The sequence below is a fragment of the Lepidochelys kempii genome, chromosome 8 (genome assembly GCF_965140265.1).
Source record: "Lepidochelys kempii isolate rLepKem1 chromosome 8, rLepKem1.hap2, whole genome shotgun sequence".
Classification (NCBI taxonomy): Eukaryota; Metazoa; Chordata; order Testudines; family Cheloniidae; genus Lepidochelys; species Lepidochelys kempii.
The window spans coordinates 18976309-18990607 of NC_133263.1; positions in this window are offsets into that span (position 1 = coordinate 18976309).

Here is a 14299-nt window from a genome sequence, read left to right on the forward strand (position 1 = left end):
CTCCCATTCAACTGTGTCAAATGCTTTATTCAGCATCTAGTGTCAAAACCACAGGGGAATGTGCGTTGTTAGCATGTTGGCTTATGTAGCAAAATGTTGCTGGGCTAGCCACATCAAACATTTTTTCTCTTCAATTCTATTTTATCACATTGTACTCTTTGAGTATTTAATACTGACACATTTGCATAGATTATACAGACTTGATGGGCAGTAAGTTAGATCTGTGACAGGTTGGTCCAAGAAAACTCTATTGGTGTTTCAGAAATGGAGCAATGACTCTTCTTCTTTCCAATGGGAAATTCTGTCATTTTAACATTTGTTCCCAAACTGGATGAAATGTTGAAATTTTCTGTGGAATGGAAATTTTGAAGAATTTTCTATTTGAAGAAATTTGAAGAAATGTTGAAATGTTCTCTGCTCCTTGAGGTCTTCAAACTACAATTTGAGGACTTCAATAGCACAGATATAGGTGTGAGGTCTTTTTTAGGAGTGGTGGGTGAAATTCTGTGGCCTGCATTGTGCAGGAGGTCAGACTAGATGATCATAATGGTCCCTTCTGGCCTAAATATCTATGAATCTATGAATCTATGAAACGTTTAATAGATATAGATTTGAGGCCAAAATGGACATTGTGAGCATCTAGTCTGACCTCCTGTATAATACAGGCCATAAAACTTCTTCAAAATAATTCCTAGAGCATGTTTTTGAAAAACATCCAGTCTCTGGTGCATTGCCTTGTGGAACTTGTATTGTGGCCCCCATTCTCTCTTATAAGCCAGGCTTCCTGGTTAGACTAAATCTCCCATAATGCACTGAGAGTCATGTAACTCCTCAGAGCTCAGTCAGATGGAAATCAGCACATTACTTTGAGCTGTTGGCCTCCAGGGAGCCCAGCCCATAAGAGATAATATGGACCTCAACTACAACTCCTATAAGGTAATGTGTGCAAGGAAATGCAGTTTAATGGTTTTTTGGAGCTCATGCAAAACAAAACTCTCTGGGTCAGTTAAAAACAAATGAAATAACCTGTTTCAGATCAAACCTACCAAAAATGAAATATTTAATTTCAATTTTCCCAATAGAAAATAAAAAAAATTCAGCAAAATCAAAATTTTGGAAAATTTTAATCTGTGGAAACTGCATTTTATGTCAGAAAATCTTTGCAACAGGAAATTCTGGACTAACTCTAAGTGCTAAATAGTAATTTATAAAGCTAAGGGGTCATAATGTAGTGGAATTAGTCACTTGAAACTCAAATTGAAGAAACTTTTGTAAAGCTTAATCAGAAGGCTGATTTTTCCTATAAAAAAAGCCCAAGTTATTTGACATTCTGTATAGCCTAAGATAAAGGACTCAAGACTCTGCCCATGTAGTTAACTAAATTCTACTTTAAGAAAGCAAGAAATCAAAAAGCAGATTATATTACAACACAGTGCACTTTTATGCTTCATACATTGCCCTGCCAGGCCTCCAAAATTCATTTTAGGGAGCATTTCACATTTCATTCATTTACAGCATTCATTGTAGGTACAGAAATAACAAGTTCCACTTCTGTAAAAGTTCCTTACTGTATTACTCAAATGAGACTTAAAAGTTGTTTATTTTTTAAATTTCTCATGCAGGCTGCAATGGCTTTCAGATTTCAGCTCTATATGTTTTAAAGGATTATTAGCTGGAAGATCTTAGCTGTTACTTCAGGTAGGCTTTTAATATTTAGTCTGTGTCCAGGTGTAGTCCCAGGTACAAGGTGAGGCAAGTGGCTGAAGATGTCAGACTGGATCCTCTGTGTCTTAAATTTGGCTAGACTAAACTTTCCTCCCCCAGCTAGTCTCAGGAACTAAGTGTACAGCTTTCCCCCTCTGGATTTAGTCCTGGACTCAGTAAGAACTATTGGACACCCTCAGATGCTCAGATAAATTTGCCAAGGTGCCACAAGTACTCCTGTTCTTTTTGCGGATACAGACTAACACGGCTGCTACTCTGAAACTAGAGACAAGGAGGGTGAGGTAATATTTTTTATTGGACCAGCTTCTGTTGGTGAAAGAGACAAGCTTTTGAGCTACAGAAGAAGAGCTTCTGTTTCAGTCCTCTCAGAACTAGCTCTTTGCTCTTTTCCACTTCCCCATGAAACACTGAGTTATTCAATACTGATAAGGTCTTATTTCCTGTGGGAAAGGTGCAAATGGCCTTGTTTTAATCTAGGAACATTCCATCCACTATACGCCTTAAATTTTGCAGGATAAACTCATGCTCCTTGTTCTCTGCTAAAACCAGTTTATACTAAACCTAGGGTCACACCGATTTCATTCAACCCAGCTAAAATTATTTTAAATTATCATTTTGCTAGTTTTGATACTTTTTTCATTAGTGTTATTCACCACCTATAATAATTACATTTTATGTCACACTAACTAGAAGGTCCAGATGACTCAAGATTAGTAATGGATTACAGAACCTTTCACCCTGGATTTTTGGTTTGAATTTATCCCAAGTCTGTAGCAATCAAAAGTGTGACTGACTTTATATTAAGGTTTCACTAGCAAATAGTTTATCAAGGATAAAAAATTATTAATAGGTATTATAAACATGCTACAGATACAAGCAGCACATGTTATAGGTACCTATATGCACATCAATATAGGGTGCTTTACATGGTTATAGGCAACCTGTTGACTTCTATAATCTATAGCAATTATCCATTTTTAACACATCAGCTAATTATGTATTAACCCTTTATAAATTGTTTATAAATGGAGCCTTAATGTCAAGTTTGATCCAGAAGGCATTACCAATTGCTGGTCTACGTAGAATCAATGGGCAATCTACATAATAAAATCCCAAATGGCACCCTTTTGCAGTCTCAACAGAGTGGCCAAGGGATGAACTCATGGACCCTTTCACCAATGCAGGGCAGCATGTTGATGGTTGCAATGCCACTCCCTTTGGTATACATTTTTGGCCCAGCCTTGCATTCCTCAGGCACTGAAAACTACCACTAAATTCAACAGGTATATTGGGTGTGTAAGGAATGTAGGATCAGGCTGTAAATCCTGCATTAAATTCACTTCCAAATAGTTTAGAGGAAAACCATTTTCTATAAAATAGAAGGATACATGTCACAATGGGGTTAGACTCTGTGTCTGCAAGGAACAAGATTCCTTATTAATTAGCCAGTAATTCAAATGAGAAATTACTGGAATGGGAAATAAATAAAGGGATGTTATCTGATAACATCCAAAGCCAGACTACACTTACTTAACAACACAGTACCCATTGTGCCAACAGAGATTAATCCACTGTCCGTCTGCATTGCAGTGGTATAAATTTCAAGGTGGAATAAGAACAGTCTGCCTGCCCTGGAGTCTTCAAGCCTGGCTCAGTGTTCACGACATGTGAAGTCACTGAGAACAGCTGAGAAAAGCCAATCCATTTGAGAGGAGCAACAGTCCACACTACTGTTCCCCGGTGCTGAGCATTTGTTATGATTAACTTTAATTGAAAACATAAATGAATGGCTAGCGGTTGGCATAGCACATGCAGCAAGCAGGCTTGTCATAGTAACAACTCTCTTCAGAACAATCAGCAGATTAGAGCCAGTTCTTTACTGAATAGAGTGACTCAGAAGACTTCTTGAATGTCAATACAATATCACTTCCTTTCAGTTAATGTCCTATGCCTTAAAAGGAGTTCATGTTATCAGGGAAACTCTTGTAGCAGGAGGAAGCAATGTTCCTCACAATCTGGGTTTGATATAGGACGAAGCCATAACAGACTGTATAGTGCATTCCATAGAAAACATGCTGGTGAATTTCAATCACTTATAAAGAGTGGGGTATGGGAGTGCTGTTTAATGGTTAAAGCACAGGACTGGAGTCAGGATTTCTCAGGTGAAATCCTGACTCTTTTGAGTCTATGGAAAAACTCCCATATTTTAGTGGGGCCAGGAATTCATCACTGGGCTGCATTTTTAGCTCTGCTGCTGACCCACTGTTTGAATTTGTACAATTCTTTCAATCACTCTGTGCCTCAGTTTCCAAATCTCTAAAATGGGATTAATTATAATGACCTTCCTTGCAAGAGAGGTTTAAGCAATAAATAATTATTTGTAGAGATGAGTTATTATTAACTTGAACTATTAATTTATTACTAACTTATGAAAATTATTAACTTTTTTGAAGGGAAGGTTCCTCCAGGATTCTCTCTTTCTTTCTTCCATTCTTTCTCTTAGGCTTCATATTATAATCAAACCCCTTTCCTGCTCAGGAGGGTCAGTGACAGCTGTTTCAAAAGCCAACATAAAGGATGGCTCAAGTATGAATCACTCCCTCCTAAACGGGCCAGCTACACGCTGGCCCAGCCAGTGAGCGTCCAATCCCAAGACTGGAATTTATCCATATGACACATATTATGCTGTCTCTGGACAACCAATCTTGCCCCATCATGTACTATGTTGTGACATATTGATTTGCCATACTGCTGTCTAAGCTTGTGTCTCAACTCTGGGATAACTCAGCTGAGGAGCTCAGTCAACCCCTCTGGAACACTACATAGCAATGTTAAGGCCATGATTTCCAATGACAACTGCTCACAAGTATTGTGCAGTGTATCAGGAATGAACAAAATACCCAGCTCTCTATTTTAATTTGCTTTTTTAAATTAAATGATAACAGCAAGCTGCAGTATTCCCTATGGCAGGCCACTTATGGCAATTGCCTGTTACGTCTCTAGTCACCAGTTCTCAGGCCATAAGGCTCTCTCTGTCTTAGTGGAACAAACTACAGGGCAGGGGGAAAGAAGATTGATAGGAAATGAGAAATATGGGCCCTGTCACATCACGTTAGCTGATGCACCAATAATATGTGTGCATTCCTTGAGGCAGCAACTGTAAGGGGGTAAAACAATGCCTGCATCACTCTGACTATGTATATGAGGGTCAACATATTCTTTATGGGTTATTTGCTTTTACTAATGACTTAAGGTTAGGTCCTGAGCGGTGTCCAAGCTATGCTTGGTATTACTAGGAATGGAAGACAGTGGAGCAAAGGTGGCTTTAAGGATCGTCATGGCTCCTGATCCTGGAGCTGGACCTCTCCCTGGTGAAGATAGAGCAGCATTCAGACTGCTCTTACTAGTTGCCCACTATTTCAAGGGGTGTCCTAGCTGCAAAGAATTGCCTTGGCATAGGAATGCCCCGCTACACCACTTTTCCTTTGGGAATGGTCCCTGCAACAAGGACATGGCAGGAATTGGCATAGGGGCATATGCAAAAGTCTCTTTGATTTTGGGGGTAGTTGGTTTTTAAAAGAAACCTAAGATTTTCTTAGGATTTGTGGAGTTTACTTCCACCTATCTGGTGGTGGTAGGTGGAATGTGAGGAATATTTTGCCAACAAGCATTATTACCAAAATAAAACCCTATGTGACGTGCAATATGAGGCCCTTAGGACTGGGATGTAGAGGATTCAATACAACCAGAGGTAATAAAAGCAAAGCCTGTCCCAGCTTTAAAACTTGCTACTGGATCCAAACTGGCAAGAATTAAGGTACTTCAGTCTCTTTCCAAACCCTGCAAGGGAATCATATACTTAGCACTCTGGTTTTGTCTTCTAGCCATATGAAAGCAAAAAGAAAAGCAAACACAAGAGATGTTTATACTTGCTTGGCCAGAGAATGAACCTAAATACTGGCTGAAATTGCTGTTTGCTGAGATAAAACTGCAGGACAGAGTCATCACACATGAAAAGAAAACCTTTTGGTGTTGTTATTTTAAAGGAAAGCAGAGTCTTTGGGAGATTTATGTATTAAGGAAAGCAGAAGAAAAAGAGAAAAAAACAGAAGTGATCCTCCTTTTAGAACCTTAAGTCTCAGAAATGTTAATCTCTGATCAGTGGGAAGTGCTATAGAATTTTTCCATAGTGTTTTGTTTCATGTAGCTAGCTGGCTGAGGGAACTTAGTAATAACATACAGATGCTTTCACCTTTAAATCACTGGTTCAAATCTAACCAGCTCCGTAATGATCACAAGACCCTATAAAAATATTTTGCACTCATTTACTGAGCATCTCTCATCTGAAGATCTGAAGTCTTTTGCATATGTTGTTTGTTAAGCTTCATGAGACCCATGTGTGGCAGGTAAGTCTTATTATTGCCTTTTTTATGGATGTGGAAACGTGGACACACTGGCCCAGTTCCTCAAAGGTATTTAGGTACCTAATTCTCATTGTTGTAGATGGGAATTAGTTGCCTACATAGCTCTGAGGAAGTGGGTCAGTGTGGCTAAAACTATGTCTACACTGCAATTAAAAACTTGCGGTTGGCCCATGCCAGCTGACTGGGGCTTGCAAGGCTCGGGCTAAGGGGCTGTTTAATTGCTTTGTAGACGTTCAGGCTCAGGCTGGAGGTCGGGCTCTAGGACCCTGCGAGGTGGGAAGGTCCCAGAGCTCTGTTTGCAGCTGGTCTATGTGGCAATTAAACAGTCCCTGAGCCCAAGTCTTGCAAGCCTGAGTCAGTCTGGGCCAGTTGCGGGTGTTTAATGGCAGTGTAGATATACTCTAAGTGATTTGTCCAAGGTCACATGATGAGTCACTGGCAGAGCTGAGAAAAGGACCCAGGAGCCCTCACATGCTGCCTCCAACTTTGGTCACTGAGGGCATAGCTCCACCTAAAACGCTACATAGCACAGTCAAAGTGCTGCAGCTGCACCTCTGTAGGGCTTCAGTGTAGACTCACTCAACAGCGATGGGAGGGGCTCTCCTGTCATTGTAGTTTATCCACCTCCCCAAGAGGTGGTAGCGAGGTGAATGCATAGGCGCTGATTCCGTGGGTACTCCGGGGCTGGAGCACCCATGGGAAAAAATTAGTGGGCACTCTGCACCCACCGGCAGCCAAGCTTCCCCTTCCACACCTCCTTTCTCCCCCCCAAATGTGCTGCATCCCCGCTTCTCCCCCTCTCTCCCAGCGCTTCCTGCCCTCCCCCCCCCGCTGTATAACAGCTGTTTGGTGGCACTTAGGATTTTTCTGGAGGGCGGGGGAGGAGTGGGGACGTGGTGCGCTCAGGGGAGCAGGCGGAGAAGGGGCAGGGACAGGGACTTGGGGGAAGGGGGTGGAATGGGGGTGAGGCTGGGGTGGGAAAAGCAGGGTGGGGACTTTGGGAAAGGGGTGGAATGGAGGTGGGGCTAGGGCAGGGCAGGGGTGGGGCTAGGGTGGGGTGGGGGTCGAGCACCCACTGGGCAGAGGGGAAGTCGGCGCCTATGGGTGAATGGAAGAATTCTTCCGTCAACCTAGCACTGTCTACACTGGGGGTTAGGTCAACATAGCTATGTCTCTGAGCAGTGTGGATTTTTCATACCCTGAGAGACGTTGCTATGCCAACGTGAGTTTTCAGTGTCGACAAACCCTAAACAACATCTGTTGATGCTGATGGCTGGTAGGTGGAATGTGTGGAATGAGCTCATAGGTCTTAGTCCAGTTCTTAGGGGGCAAGTGTTCATATCAGAGAGCCCACCATTGCATTTGGCACCTTTCTTGTCAATCTGACCAAAATGGCCAATTATTTAATGAACCCTGGAGGCAGGGCTGGTGCAAAGATATTTTGCGCCCTAAGCGAAACTTCCTAGGTGGCCGCCGAATTCACCTAGTGTTACATCAGCCCTGCCTGCCTTAGACTTGCTCTAAGGCGGGGCGGGCAAACGTTTTGGCCAGAGGGCCGCATCGGGTTTCGGAACTTGTATGGAGGGCCCGTTAGGGAATGCTGTGCCTCCCCAAACAGCGGGGCGGTGGCCTGGCCCTCCGCCACTTATCCCCCCCTTCTTCTTGCCCCCTGATGGGCCCCTCCCCAGGACCCCGCCCCATCCACACACCCCCGCTCACTGTCCCCTGACCGCCCCTGGAATCCCCACCCCTGACTACCCCCTGCTGCCCCATCCAACCCCTCCTCTCATTCCTGACTGCCCCCCCGGGACTCCTGCCCCCATTCAACCCTCCCTTCTCCCTGTCCCCTGACTGCTCCCAGAACCCCTGCTCCTGACTGCCCCCCACTGCCCCATCCAACCCCCCCTTCCTGACTGCCCCCCCAAAACCCCTACCCCCATTCAACCCCCTGTTCCCTGCCCTCTAACCATCCTGACCCCTATCCACACCCCCACTCCCTGACAACCACCACAAACTCCCCTGCCCTCTATTCAACGGCCCCTGCTCCCCTGCCCCCTTACCTCGCTGCCTGGAGCACCAGTGGCTGGTGGCACTACAGCCGTGCCGCCTGGCCGGAGCCAGCCATGCCACCGCGCCGCACAGAGCACCGGGTCAGGCCGGGCTCTGCAATGCGCTGCTCCAGGAACTCGCAGCCCCGCCACCCAGAGCATGGTGCCGGCGGCGCAGTGAGCTGAAGCTGCGAGGGAGGGGGAACAGCAGGGGAGGGGCTGGGGGCTAACCTCCCGGGCCAGGAGCTCAGGGGCCGGCAGGAAGGTCCCGCGGACCATAGTTTGCCCACCTCTGCTCTAAGGGATGGTCCCTTCACATCAAGTCAGAGGTACAACGCTGTAGGAGTGCAGTGCTCAGGTAGCTGTCACTGCCTCTGCCCATGTTATACTTGCTTCTTGATTAAATACAAGACCTCGTTCTCAAATCCTGGCCCTTTGACACTTTTCACCCCAAACTAAATTCACTTAAAACCGCACTTTGAAATTTTAAAAAGCCTTTGATTAAGAGAAAGGAAAATACTGGGAAATGTAAGTGGACTTTGACACTTTAACCAAATCATATCCTGTTTTTGTTTTTTGAAAACTCACAAATGTACTTGGTGCTCCAGGGAAACCATACAAAAGACTGGTCTCTGCCCTGGGGAGTTTACAGTCTCAGGTCCCAATCCTGCAATGGGATGTGTGCCGGGGTAGGAGTCCAGCTGTGCAGATTACATCACAGGATAAGGGCCTCCCTCCTGTAGAAGCTAATGACAGTGATTCCCAGAATGAAATGACAGTCTCCTTTTGAGGCACCAGGACAACAATTTGTCTTGGTTAGTAGGTGTGATCTCTACCTGAGAGAGGTGACAGTTCTGTAGTCTGACAAAAAACAATGGCTCTAATTTCGTTAGCAGGACACAAAGAACCAAAGAAGAAGTGTTGGATTTATTCTGATTGGATAGTGGCGGTTTTTAGCCCACTGCCACCATTTCCTAATGGCTTCTTAATGAAGTCCCTCAACAACCAGCCGCCTGTTTCTCTTGTGGCAGGACCAAGTTGGAAGAGGATGCTGCTATCTCTGAAGGAGCTGACTTTTAAAATTCATGCTGAGTTGTAAGACTTACCAGCCAATGTTTTACTTCCATTTTGCAGCTTAATGATTTACTGTCAAAAGAATACATAATCAGAATGCAGCCTGGGTAGGAGAGTGACAGTCTTGTAGTTCGCTGACCTGAGGAGGGGGAATTCTGATCTTATTTACCTACTGGAATGAAGTAAGAGTTTGGGGAAGATTCTGATTTCACTGGGGTAAATCAGGAATAACCCCTTGAAATCCCCATTCATTGAGCTCATTCCTTTCCAAGGAGTCACTCCAGATTTATACCAGTGAAAGTGAGATCAGAATCTGTCCCACTGGAATTACACCAGCGTAAAATTGGTGTACATGAACTCACAATCAGCCCCTCTATGTTTTATGGGAAGCTATGGTAACATTCACTGGCATCTGATTATAGCAGCGGATGAAAGCTGTTTGACTTCATCAGTCAAGCACAGGAAGGAGGCTCTGAGATGCAGTGAGAAAGCACACAGGGAAGAAGTGAATGAGCTCAAGGTTCCTGGGCATCTAGGGTCCTCCCTTTGTGTTGTACCACTCGATGCTGGGCACAAAAGCTTGAAAGATTTTACGCAGTGTAAAAAGCAAAGAAATAAAGCAGAAAAACAAGAGTTCACCCAGCCGATCCATTCAGAGCAAGCAGCAGCTCTGTGTTAAGTTTGTCCTTGTTTTACTTGTGTTAGTGTTCTTATTTATTCTGTACTCACTTTCCATTGGCGTCTTCTTTTGAAATGGTTACCAAAGGAGTGCTAAGGACATAGATCAGTGGGTCATCCCTTCAGAGACGTTCAAATCAGGACAAACATAGACAATTCCCCTTACTTTACCTGCAAGACAGGTAGTGGAAAGAAGTGAACTCACGTCCATCCAACTTATGGAGTCTGCTTTTCAGGGAACACTGGAAATAGGTGTCTCTGATGCCAAAAAAACCCCCTAGTGGGAGCATGTCTTTCCCAGTCTCTTCTTTGTAAGTTCCTTCTGAAAGGATTTTGTTCCCCCAATTCCTTCTTCTACCTCCCACACAAAACTCAGGCCTCTCTCACATTGTCAAATTCTAGTCTCAGTGGCAGTGGAGTGAACCTGGACTAACTCCACAGAATTCAGTGGAGCCACTGCAGATTTCCTCCAGGGTAACTGAGTCCAGTATCAACAGTGTGTGTTGGGAGCAGGTGGAGTAGAACAGGCTCTGCCAGCTTTATGCCACCAGGGGATTCCCACATGCCAGGGAAACCCTCAACTGTTTCTTTAGGAAAGCTTTCCAGCTGCTTTGTGCCACTCACAGTGGCTAAGGATTTGGCCCAATGTGTATGAAAATAAGGTCTGAACAACACATTAGAAAAGAAGCAGGACAAATGCATAGGATCATACACCTAAGATCTGTTGTTTTGGGGGCCAGCAAGGAGCAATATACTATTATATTCAGCCAGGTGGCCCTCTTTTTGCTTTTCACCAGTCTCTGTTCAGTTAAACTGTCACTCAGTTGCTTTGCCTGTGATTGCAATATCCACTCCAGCATTTTATCTCAAATCATCCTCTGATGATAGCAGGTTTCCGTGAAGAGACAGGGAACTTATGTCACCTGGAGCCTGGCACCACATGCGCTTTCCTATCCCCCTATGGGTGGTGATGTTGATTGTGTTTAGTGGGCCTGATGCTCCGCAGCTTCCCATTCCATCATTTACTCCAGTGCCAAGTGGGTGTAAAATGCTCTTCAGATCAGAATATTTGGATTTTACTCCCACATGGCGCAAGTGTAAATCACTGCACATGTGGGAGGCTGAAGCGAATCAGTATGCATTTCAGGACTGGTAATTCAGCTTACAGTAAGGTAAAGTTAATCATAGGGCAGGCTCTGGTCCTCCAGAATCTCCATGTCCCCTTGCCACATAACAAATAAAGCTCTTGCTGCCTGTGTGTGCTCTCCCGTGAAACTACATGCCTCTCTCTGTACCCTCCTTCCTCTTCAACTGAAGGGCCTCCTCATAGATTCCTGCCTGTCGTTGTCATCACAGCTGCTTTTATCCCAGCACCAAATAGCTCATCTGTATACTATCATCTGCAGGCTGCAATGAAGGGAACTAACCTAATTCACCATGCCACAAACCTGGCCCCATTTAGTAGTGGATTGCGCGGGTCACCACAAAATACCATTATGCTGAGCACCATTTCTCTACGTTCTGTAAATGTTCTTGTGTGTGGGATCCAATATAAAGAGACAAGCCCTTGCTTTGAAGGTTAGAGCCATATCCAAATTGGAGGGGTTCTGAGCTGGGATTTTGATTTGGGCTCATTACAGAGTGTGTGCAAGTTGCAAATTTCAAATGTGTAACTGGATCTGGACTTTGAAAATATACGGTAGGGCGAGGGGTGTTGTGGATCTAGAATTCTGGTTCATGTAGTAAAGTGGTTATCAAGGGGTTAACCTGTTTAGTTAACAGTGAATCCCTCGCATGCACACACACGCTCTTCTGATGCAATAAAGCAGCAAGTTCTCAGCCTGCAGTAGACATATGTTTGTTGCACTGAGCAATCCCTTCACAAAATTGGTGAGGAAAACATAAGAATGTCAATTTATGGGAAAATTTAAAGTTTAATGAAGAAAATGAGGATTGGCAGCTATATATTGAAAGACTGGGCCACTACGTTCTTGCAAAGGAGATTATGGATAAGGACAAATAACAATTTTCCTCTGTGTCTGTGGCAGTAATATCCATGCCTTCTTAAGGAGTTTGTTACTGTCTCAGGGCAGGTCTACACTACCACTTATGTCCATATAACTTACGTCGTTCGGGGTGTGAAAAAGCCACCCCCCGAACGACGCAAGTTACAGCGACCTAAGCCCTGTCCACACCAGCACTATGTCAGTGGGTGACGCTCTCCTGCTAACGTAGCTTCTGCCTTTTGCAGAATTGGAGTAATTATGCTGATGGGAGAGCTCTCTCCTGTCAGCATAGAGAGTCTTCACCAGATGCACTATAGTGGCACAGCTGCATCAGTGCGGCTATGCCGATGTAGCACTTCTAGTGTAGACTAGCCCTCAGAAACCAGGACATAAAAGTTCAGAAGACCTGAAAATGATCTTAACAGAGCATTATGCGCCAAAGCCAAGGATTACTGTAGCATGTTTCCAACTTGTATAGTAGGATGAGGACACAAGGTGAAACTGTAGCTATGTATGTGGCAGTACTAAAAAGATTAACTTAATATTGCTAATTGGGAAATGTCCGAGAGGATATGTGTGAAGTTATATGATTTTATGAAAATATGCTAATGAATGTGAATATAATGTAACTGAAATATGCTTCATGCAAAAGGTCTCTTGTAAGGTATCATTACAAAGCTTATAATCTACTGAGTGTGGTCATCCTATTTGTATAAATGTATCACTCTTGTATCTGAAACTAGAAATATGAAATATAACTCTGAAGGCCTATTGTAATTATGCAAAGTGTGGGCCATTAATGGTGGTTTGGAATCTTGATGGCTCCCATCAGCCAGGACAATTGACTGTGGATGACTCTGTTTGCAGGCAGGCCCTCCTGTGAGTCAGGCTGGGAGGAATGAATGCTTGGAGTCTCACAGGAAATGTGACCATGTCATGTGGTACTGAAATCCATCTTAAACCTGGTGCTTTTCCATTTGGGGCGGGGAGGGGAGGGGAGGACCCAGAGAGACAAAGGATTCCCGCCTTGTGCCAAAGCCATATAAGGGGGTGAAACAGAACAAAGGGGGCAGCCATCATGAGGAATCTCCTAGATACCACCTGAGCTGGAACAAGGGCTGTACCAGGAGTAAGGATTGTGCCCAGACTAGGAAGGTGTCCAGTCTGTGAAAGAAACTTATTGTAACATCTCTAAGGGTGAGATTTTATCTGTATTCCGTTTGATTAGACATAGACTTGCATGTTTTATTTTATTTTGCTTGGCAATTCACTTTGTTCTGTCTATTATTACTTGGAATCAGTTAAATCCTACTTTCTGTATTTAATAAAATCACTTTTTACTTATTAATTAACCCAGAGTATGTATTAATACTTGGGGGGGGAGGGGGGACAAATGGCTGTGCATATCTCTCTATCAGTGTTATAGAGGGCAAACAATTTATGAGTTTACCCTGTATAAGCTTTATACAGGGTAAAATGGATTTATTTAGGATTTGGACCCCATTGGGAGTTGGGCATCTGAGTGTCAAAGACAGGAACACTTCTGTAAGCTGCTTTCAGTTAAGCCTACAGCTGTTAGGGGACGTGGTTCAGATCTGGGTCTGGGTTTGCAGCAGGCTAGCAGGTCTGGCTCAAACCAGGCAGGACACTGAAGTCCTAAGTTGACTGGGCAGGAAAGCAGGAGCAGAAGTAGTCTTGGCACATCAGGTGGCAGCTCCCAAGGGGGTTTCTGTGATCCAACCCGTCACAATATGCTGCAGGACAGATTCATTTGTTGTATTAACAGAGAGAGAATTCAAAGATGAATGGTGGCTGAAGGGAACTTAAGCTTGCCCAAAGCAGTAAAACTGACAACAGCAATGAAAGCTGCAGTGAAAAACTTACAACATTTGCACTTAGGTTGCAGGGACAATCAAACATTCAGCTCCATCCCAGAATCAAAGTCAGCATATCATACTGGAAATCAGCCTGCACCCTAGATGTGATGAAGTCAGACATATTTTTCTTTGCAATATGATATTCAATAAGTCATTCAGTTCTTCAAAAAGAATCAGAATCATAATTTTGAATGATCAAGAATCTGATTCTGCAACCCTGTCTGCTGAACCAAGATCACATGAAGCTAAAGTCACTGTTTCATCTACATTTGATTTGGTATTGCTTAAACCTCTTGGTGGTAACTAGGAATAGGTACATACCAGTCCTGAAGCCCTAATGTCCTTACTCCCATAAAACTCCCATTGATTTCAGTTTCATATTTGTTTGGCCAAGAGCTGAGTAAAAAGCTTCAGGAATGGGCCCTATATACAGAAACCCTCCGAAATAATTCACAACTGATTACTTT